This window comes from Dipteris shenzhenensis, chromosome 7, assembly GCF_047967505.1.
Source record: "Dipteris shenzhenensis isolate YYH24624 ecotype China chromosome 7, Dip_SZ_1.0, whole genome shotgun sequence".
Taxonomy (NCBI): domain Eukaryota; kingdom Viridiplantae; phylum Streptophyta; class Polypodiopsida; order Gleicheniales; family Dipteridaceae; genus Dipteris; species Dipteris shenzhenensis.
Window position 1 is genome coordinate 43647174 of NC_141602.1, and position 9828 is coordinate 43657001.

Sequence of the window (9828 nt, forward strand, 5' to 3'; positions counted from 1 at the left end):
TATTATATGGAGGATAGTGCTCTCTCATGCGAGGTTGATTTCGATGAGGAAAACGTCAGCGGCCATTTATGCTCCCTCTTGCTTGTATATACTTTTCATTGCAATCAAGCGCGTTTTAGCGACCGTTTGGCACTCCATTTAGTACCGTCTTGCAAGTAACGTCATCATGCCATCTTGTGGGTTATGACCTTGTGGTGCACGTTGAAGCGCACGCACGGGAAAGCAAAACGTGGAACGGGTTGAGTGCACGTGAAAGTGAGTGGGGAATGGTGAGGGCCATGTTTGTTCTCCATACCATTGTATAAACCGTGAACTGTTGGGTACCGAGCCGGAACTCGAGGTCAGCCCGAAGGGGTCAAGCGTGCCTACCCACGTAAAGGCCGCCAACCAAGAAGAAAACGTGGGTTGATCAGGGCGTTGCGCGGTCGTGTTTGGCTAACGTTGCGCATAAGGGGATTGTGGTATCAGAACCAAGACATTAAGGGAGGTTGGGACTCGGCAACGGGTCCGACGTAAGGTGCCACGACTTGGAGAATAAGTCCAGACACTGTGGGCCCTTACACATATGTACATACATGTACATATACATACATATGTATATACATGTACATATACATATACATATGTATATACATGTACATATACATACATACATACATACATACATACATACATACATACATATATATATATCTGCACTTGTGATTCTGCCCCGCTACCCCCGCTCAGCCCCTCGCCACCCCCCCGCTACCCCTGCTACCCCCTACGCTATGTTGAAAATGGGGAGAGGGTGAGAGACACATGATTGGAGACAAGAGCTGAGGCACGAACTGATGTTGATAGATAGATAGATAGTATATCACAGCAAGTACATTGCCTCTTTTATAGGCTTGGCAAGCCTTATCTTTCCACACTGATACCTCATAGATGAGGTCACACACGAGAATCTAGATCCTATAATCTAGGGGAGGAATCACACCTATCACATGAGGTGGCACAAGTGGCCTCAAGACTCTTCACACACACAACTGTAGGACACTCCTAGGACTCTAGGACCACTAGGACCACACACACTAGGACTCGGATTCCAACACGCTACCCCTCTGCTACCCCCTCCGCTACCCCCCGCTACCCTTCGCTCAGCCCCTCGCTACCCCCTACGCTACCCCCCGCTCAGCCCCTCGCTACCCCCGCACTACCCCCACTACCCCCCCACCCCTCCGCTACCCCCTCCGCTACCCCCCGCTACCCCCTCTGCTACCCCCCCCACCCCCTCGCTGCTACCCCCTAGCTACCCCTCTGCTACCCCCTGCTCAGCCCCCCCCACCCCCCCTTGCTTTAAAAAAAAAAAAAAAAACCCCGCTCGCAGCTCCGACTTTTTCTTTCTTTCTTCTTTCTTCTTTCTCCTCCTCCTCCTCCTCCTCCTCCTCCTCCTCCTCCTCCTCCTGTTTCTTCTTCTTCTTCTTCTTCAACAACTCCGACCTCCTGCAATCCCTTCTTTGCCCGCTGCTACCTCCCCCATAATGAAGGGAACAGGGGGATGAGGACAGGAGACTAGGCGGGAGACCCTTCGATCCAAACTTGCATACGCGAGGAGATGGGGAAGAGGAACGGTGACAAGGCGAAAACACAAAAACAACTCAATCTGGAGGACTTCATTTAATGCAGCAACCGGGGCGGTTTGACAGTGGACAGCACCGCGACCCAGAAGAAAGGGGCCCACCCAAAGCCCATGCCGCTCACCACATCCTCGACCTCTATGGTTACCACCAGTATTTCACCACCATCATCTGCCTCATCATCTACGCCACCTCTCTCCTCCCCCTCTCCTGCATCATCATCACAGGTCTCCTCTCCAGTAGCTCACCATTGGCCCCACCGGCCACGACTCCACAGTACTTTCCCCTCGTATCACCTCTACCTCTCAGTCAGCCACCCTTCATCACCTCGTCCGGCCTCACTACTCCTACATACCACTCCCCCGCCCAGATCATGCTGTCCCCACCCTCAGTACAACCTCAGCAGCCCACCTTCATTCCAACCCCTCTCGAGATTCAGTTCCCACATGGAACAGGACATCTTAGGCCCCCACCAGATGCTTGGGACTCCCTATTGGCTGAGATACACAGCATCCGGGCCCGTCAGGCAGAGCTGACACATTACACCCAGGAGCAGGCCCGCATTATACACGAGTAGGGCACCCTTATCCAGGGACTCAGACACGACGTCACACAGCTTCGAAAGGAGCTCGGGACCCTCAAAGCAGTGCCTGGAGGGACCCCACTCACAGAGATGGAGGCACAGATAGCCACAATACATTCGGCTATAGCAGAGACGACTAGATGGGTGGATGTGGCAAAACGGGAGCCCGCAAAAGCAACCGTTTCAGCCGCCATACAGGAGCAGCAGCAGATTAGCCCTCGACATCCGGATACAAGGGATCACGCGAGACAGCACCAGCACCACTACGACGCCCATGGAGGAGACAAACACCTTTGTGACCACCACCATGGGGGTCCCCGACCATTGTTTAGACCCGCGATACGTCCCACGGGAGTCACGGTGGCTCTGGTCTTGCGTCGAGCCTCGTCCAAGAGACCGAGATGCACGGCACCCCTTGATGGGCGCCAACGTCCCATCACCGACTATGCACCAACCAGGGCGACATGACATACGGAGGATTCCGCTCCGCTCCAGTCCTTTTCTTTTCATTGTTACATCCAGATGTATTTGATTATGTATGATCAGACTTAGGATTCAGCACGGGTGATGATGCTCGTTTCAGTAGCTCCACCCTTACTATGATTTGTATCAGGTTTTCTTTCAATCTCATTGACCCATCGGTCTTCCGAAGACTCTAATAAAATTTCTTTCTTTCTTTCTTTCTTTCTTTCTCTTGTCTTCAAACGTATAAGACGATTTCTACAAGCTTGAACTGAGATCTGCTTCTGAAGGTTCTCACCTTCGAGAATTCCAACACTTGTGAGTCTTCCTCAGCAACGCTAATGTCGTCATCAGTGCCCAAGCATAAGCAGTTCTAAAGACCCACGGAATCTTTAGAAAATGGACGTGGAGGTTGCTTGCTACAGCCAACACTACCCAGCAATGAAAGATTGTGAAACATTTGCACGGAAATCACACCATTCTGATTCAGATCTCACTCCTTTCCTTAATGTGTACACATGTGAATATAGAAAGATAGACTTAGACTTAGACCCTTGCACAGTGCAATAGTAGAGTAGAATAGTAGATCATGTATTATAGATTGCTCCAAACAAATGGACAAAACTTGATACAAACGGGTGTGCCCAGTGATCCATCTAGCAGCCAAGGTGCTGCCTAGATGTGGACCCCTACCCAAATCAAATACCTCCTAGCACCTTCAATCTATGTCAGCCTGTGTGCTCTCACGTATCTCTAGTTGGCCTTGTCCTCATCGATGGCACTAGCAGCAGAGGGCGATCAAAGGTGTTGGTGTGCACGCATATGCAGATGGTTTGATAGCTTGGGACTCCACATAGACAGGTTATCTCCCTTCTAGTATAGTGTCGAGGCCCCCTCCACTCGCTTACATATCATGAGGTGAACCACCATCCGAGAGGATCTCCTACTAGGAATCGGTAGGAACTCGGGAGCTCCCTATCAAGCTCAGCTTCTATAGAGACCGCTGCCTACGGATTTCGGCAGAGAGCATTGATCTGAAAAGATACACACAGACCCACCTCCCCCATTCCTTGAAGAAATCGATAGGACATTTCCACGTTTCATCAAATCGCCTCCATGTTGAGAGTGGTCGGGTGGAGGGCATACCCAAAGAGGCTCGCATCTGCATTCTATGCGATCACCGGGAGATTGAGTCAGAGGAGCACTTCGCCTTCACATGCCCCGTGTACTATGAGATCCGAGGTCGCTATCACTGCCTCTTCAGAGATGATTCGGAGCCCAATCCAGGCTCTCCTCTTACCCAGATCAGAGATACTTGGTAGCCTTCATTCATGAGGCCATCCGACACAAAGATCCATTGCTTTGGACACGTAGGCGAGATTAGGTAACACAGCTAGACTCCTCTCAGAGCATGATTACTGAGGTTTTCCAGCCAGATAGCACCACCAGTAGGACTTACAAAGACGACGAACGCGAGGACCTAAGCCAAAGATACGCCAAACTTGCCGGCAGACTGAGGCCATTTGACACAAAGAGTCATTGCTCTAGACACGTAAACGAGATCAGGTAACACAGCTAGACTCCTCTCGGAGCATGATTACTGAGGTTTTCCAGCCAGATAGCACGACTAGTAGGACTTACAAAGACAACGAACGCAGGGACCCAAATATGACAAACTCGCCAGCGGACTGATTCAGAGATCATATTAGGGGACCTTCCCTCCATGCTTACTAGACGGGAGACACGACCCACACGGGTGACAGTGGCGCTTGTTCGCCGTAGGGCTATAGCTCGGAGACCACAACGGGCCACGCAAGCCGACAGCCACCACTGCTCCACCACAGCAGCCTTGCACAGCGATGCCCTTCTCAGAATTGATTCCTTGCCCTTAGAAAGCTTTTCTTCTTATGTATTGGTGACGTTATGATCATGCTTATGGACTTTTCTTTTTGTACTCATCATGGGTTTTGATGCCCATTTAGCGGCTCCACTCCTTAGATCATTGTATTAGGTTTCTTTTAGTCTCATAGACCTTTTGATGTTCCGAAGACTTTTAATAATCTTTCTTTCTTTCTTTCTTTCTCCTAGAGCTTCAGTGGGTCGCATAGTGATGTGCTTCTGGACACTTCTTGTTGCTTCTCTTCCTGATGAAGGCCTGCAGGCTGAGTGCTCCACCAACTATAAACCTTAAGTCTTCAATGTACAACTTTTCACCCTGTAGGTGATCTGCACACTGTACTGCTTGATTCCTGGCCTCTCTGCTGCCCTGGTAGTCAGCTAATAGTGTAGGCACTATTGTATTGTCTCTGGGCCTCCCTGCTGCTACATGTGCAGCCCAAACCGAAGCATCAGAAGAACACCCTTGGAGACCCCTTGCATCAGCAGACCCAGTCAGCAAAGTGGCCGACCAATCTGCAGATTGGCCCAACTAGTTTGTCAACCTGCTTCTTCTCCAAATGGCCCGTCTGGCTACACCGTGGCAGCCATACAGTCCTGCAGGCTGCACCTGTTTTGACCTGTTGTTCAGGACCTTGCAGACACCCGACTGATCCTGCTGTCCTGCTGACCTGGGGCCAGGCCTATGTACAGGCTGCTTCTCTGTTGGTCCCGCACCAGCCCCAAGGCCACATGTATGTGTTGGAAAGGTCACCTCCCCATCTGTAAGCCCCCATATGAGGAGAAAGAAAAGAGAGGGGTTTGCCACATGGGCAACACCTCACTGCAAAGAAAAGAGAGATAGAGTGGCTGCCACATGGGAAGCAAACAGACTGCCATGTGGGCAGCATATTCATGGACTTACTTGGCCAAGAGTGGAGCCTCTGGTGGAGTAATCCTGTACGAGGTAGACACATGGCTGGAGCAGACAGGTCGCAGCAGTTCTGGGCTGCTTCGGGGCTGTTTGGAGCTCCAGACAAAGGCGGACAGAGGCGAGCAGGCACATCTGCAGTACGGCAGCAAGGCAAGGGCTATGGGCAGGGATGGGGCCTGCATCAGACCCTGGAAGCAGGCTGTACAGAGGCGCAACCATGGCGCTGCAAATTGGGCAGGCTGGAGCCAGCAGTAAGGCCCGCAATAGGGCGCATATGGCCTGGGCCAGTGGCGCAGTGCCACATGGCCAGGCAGGTACAGATGGGCCAACAAGGAGAGCCCTTGTAGGGCTGGTTGGGCTGAGCCAACCAGGTCCGTTGGCCAGCCAACCTAGCAGACCAACCAGTCGGCCCATTTAGGGCTGGCTGGTCAGTTGGTTCAAAGGGGCTTTGTGCCCTATATAAAGGGACCCTTTGGGGCTCCGTAACACATTCTCAGGAGCAGCACTTCAGGGAGCAGAAGGAGCAGCAGACCAGCAACCTATGAGCCTACATCCAGGAGGACACCGAGGCTGGAGAGCTGCAGACCTAGCTCAGCAAGGTGCTGCCCACCTAGGCTGATACACAGGCAGTAAGGTGGAGAGTATCATTCAGGACAGAGAGCCCACCTAGGCTGATACACAGGCAGTAAGGTGGAGAGTATCATTCAGGACAGAGAGTCCACATAAGCTCGAGGTGGAGCACGCGGGATCGAGTCGAGAGATATCCGGCAAATAGTAGAAGTACCTTGTGGTAAGATGAAGGATCACGCTCTGGTGGGACTTTGGATCTATCTCTCTTTTGTTGTGTCCATAGTTTTGGACGGAAATATATTGTTTTGGTAGCTTCTATATCTGGCTGGATTATTGTCTATTGATGAGTCTGCACATCTATTTGATGCACCTAAGTTAAAAAAGTTTGTGATTCCACACCCCACACACACTGTGTGAGCTCCTGGGCTATTCTATCAGTCTTCTGCTGTGCGTACCCTCTGTTGGTCCATTTCTAACAGTATGGCCACATGGCTGGGACTGTTCCAGCCCACAGTTTGCCCTGTCCCTGCGCAGACATCTGTTGATGCTCCTCTGGCTGTCTGCAGCCCTTGTACCTGCCCCATCTGTGGGCGCTGGGCTAATGCTGCCCTCCAACAGCAGCCTATTATTGCCATGGCAGCCTTGATGCGGCCCATGTGGCAGCCCTGCACTCCATCACAAATCTGGCCCTCTGGCAGACTTGATGGCTTAGTGCCTCAAACTAATTGATGCATGCAATGAACTTAAACAAATGGTTTAATTCAGAAATTGAAATCACAAACTCATGAACTAGAGAGAAACCGTGCTATCAAATGACTCAATTACTCTCATAGAAAACAGTTCAAACTACTGTCAAACACTGAGCTCATCCCTACAGGGCTTGTTGCTCTTTACAATGATTATAGAAGGCCACAAAGGCTCGCCACACAGGCTCATACCACACAGCTACAACTTACAAACTTGATCAACCTGCTGAAGACTGTTTTGATTACCAACACCGCCAGTGAATTGCCGCCTCACGTGCTTGTTCCTGCGTGCAGACACCAAGAGCCAAGCTCCCTCACTGTTTTCGCAGGAGTCAACTCTCAAAACCACCTTCTGGAGCTTGCTGGAATGGAGGCAATTCTACTCCATCTCCTACTACATAGCCTAACTCATGCAATGAAGCCACGTAGTCATCCATGCATAAACTCACGTGGACTCGATATTGGACCAATCACAATACCATATAACACTCATCACGACCAATGAGACTGCAATAAGAAGATCCCTCTCTAACATTAATCACCCATGAGGATGAATACCTAACAAACCCTCCCTCAGCCGAAATGGGAGATCAGACCAAAACCTCATGCTCAAAAAGAACACTAAAGCTACACTCACAAAGAGCACACAGCTACCTATGTCCACAAAGGACTCATCGACCAACAATTGCTCACAAAGAGCTCAAAACTCAGCAGTCAGCACTGCCCTCCCGTGCATCACATATTGATCTGAATTCATGTGTTCAACATGAGCAATATTTATATACTTCTTTGAAAACATTTCATTATTTGCAATCGGGTAGTATGAAGCTTTCTAATGTGTACAAAAGCTTTTAATAATAGTGTTTCGCCTGTTCATATAGACACACATACAAAGCATTCCTCATATGTCATAATGAAGAAAATATGTTTACTATCCCGAAAACAGCAAAAGAGTTCCATTCAATGGTGGAAGAGCAATGTACAGACGGACTACCCATTGCTCGGTATATCTATAAACAGAAACTCACCTACCTTGGATATGTCATTTCTGGAAATGGTATAAGTATTGACTTTGAGAAAGTCACAAAGGTATGTGCGTGGCCCATTTTAAGAATGATTATTGAGGTCAAATCCTTTCTTGGATTTGTCAATTTCTTCAAGACCTTGATCTGGAATCATGCTAAGTTAGCATTACCGCATTAGATTTTTCTGAAGGGGTGAAAAAACGATATTACAATAAGTACAGCCCACCATGTGGACGGATAAGTTTGATGCATGTTTCAAGCAATTGAAACATGAGGTTACATCAGCTCCCATGCTCCAAATTATTCCTGTAAACCATTTGTAGTTAACCAGCTATACCCTGCACAGTGTGCTCCAAGATCTTCTTATTGATCTACATACTGCATCTCTATAACCTTTGGCATTTTGTCTATTACATCCATTGTTGGGGACCAGTCCAGTAGTTCGGATGAGGATTAGTAGTAGTTTTGCCATTTTATATTTAGCATACCTTCGGTAATTGTGCCATTTTGTATCTCGTCAAATTTTGTACTACCCTCTTCAAAAGGGAAATTTTGTAATAAGACATCATGATTTGAGTTTTGCACGTTCCTACATTGGATGGCATGTTCCAATAAAATACATACAATAGTGTCATAGAATGGGGCTGAAACAAGCCCTATACTGCCCCATAAAATTTTTTTTATTCTTCTGTATGGTGTCGGTATATACTGATGCTTCACCGGTGCCAATATATATCGACACTTACTAGTGTCAGTATATATCGACACTAATATCAACGCACATTTACCGACACTAATACCGATGATTTTCTGACGCTTTGCATCCGCAAAAAAAAAACGTCATTTCCATCAGTATTACGAATGCTAGTGCTAAGTTGTTGGTGCAGTATTGTTTCAGGACAGTAGACCATAACGTAGTATCACAAAAAGCCGCTGAGATAATCTCCATCCTCGTTAGTTAAAAAGTTAACTAGTAATCTCCAAATAAAATCATTGTCCATAGTGTTGTGAAGGGTAATAGATAGTATCACAAAAAGCCTAATATAGGGCCCTTCGAAATGATAGGACGAGTTCCGAATCATCAGAATAGAGTAGAAACAGCACCAAAGTCTTGTGGAAAAGGAACAGCAACCGTATTATTTAGGGTCACCAACAACTCGAGCTCATCAATGTACAAGAAACTGAATAAGTGGCTCTAAGCTAGGAATCGCCGCCGGCACAGGGTACTGCGAAGCCACGTAACACCGCTCTCTTTAGATGACAGCGGCAGCATGCAACAAGGAAATACTACATTTTTGCGTTGAATTATAGCAAACATCTATTGTAGATTGAAAGTTCCTAGCAAGGGCAATGTATTTTTGCGGCAGCGAGAAGTTGCATACAATTTAAGAGCAGATAGACCATCGAGTGGGTGGATCCTACCTGAAAACGCCGAAATCAAAGAAACCGAACGGGGGAGCAACCGATGTGCACTGCGAAAGCAACATCAAGCGATCCGAAGCATTTTGTATAAGTTGAACATCCACAAATCAAAGGTGGCAATACCATGCTACATAATTATACGCAAATGTTTTTTTTTATAGTTCCTATATTTAGAATGGCTCTCTCTCAACATAGGGAACAAGATGAATTTCATTCAAGGGGCCTGCCCTCGTGATGTTGAAGTTGTAGCGGATGTAATGGAATGGTCTCACGAGTAAGCAATGTTTGTTGTTTGGGAGGAGGAGTTTGTTCAAATGTGATCCAATGTTGATCCATATATAGTTATTGGGTCTGTAATCATCTGTTTCACTTCATGAATTTTTGCAATTGTGTTCTTTGTTTTGTGTTGACTTTGTAGTTGATGTTAAAGTCACTCACTATGTATGTTATTGTGTTTTTTTCTATTTTCGTTAGCAGTTTTTTATTAAATTCTCTGTTCTTGTTCTTGGCGCCTTATATATGTTGACAATCTTACTTTATTGTTTGTTACAATGGTAGTGAGCAATGATTGGGCATCGTTTATGTTTTCGTA

The 9828-nt window shown here is 47.8% G+C and overlaps 1 protein-coding gene across 1 annotated transcript in view; it reads right to left on the reverse strand.

Moving 5' to 3' along the window:
- Positions 1-9386, reverse strand: part of LOC147900385 (uncharacterized) — a 43716-nt gene extending 34330 nt beyond the window's left edge. The window contains exon 1 of the mRNA XM_087377442.1: positions 9237-9386. The gene's annotated coding sequence lies outside the window, so the exon portion shown is untranslated. The remainder of the gene's footprint in view (positions 1-9236) is intronic.
- Positions 9387-9828: the final 442 nt, after the last annotated feature.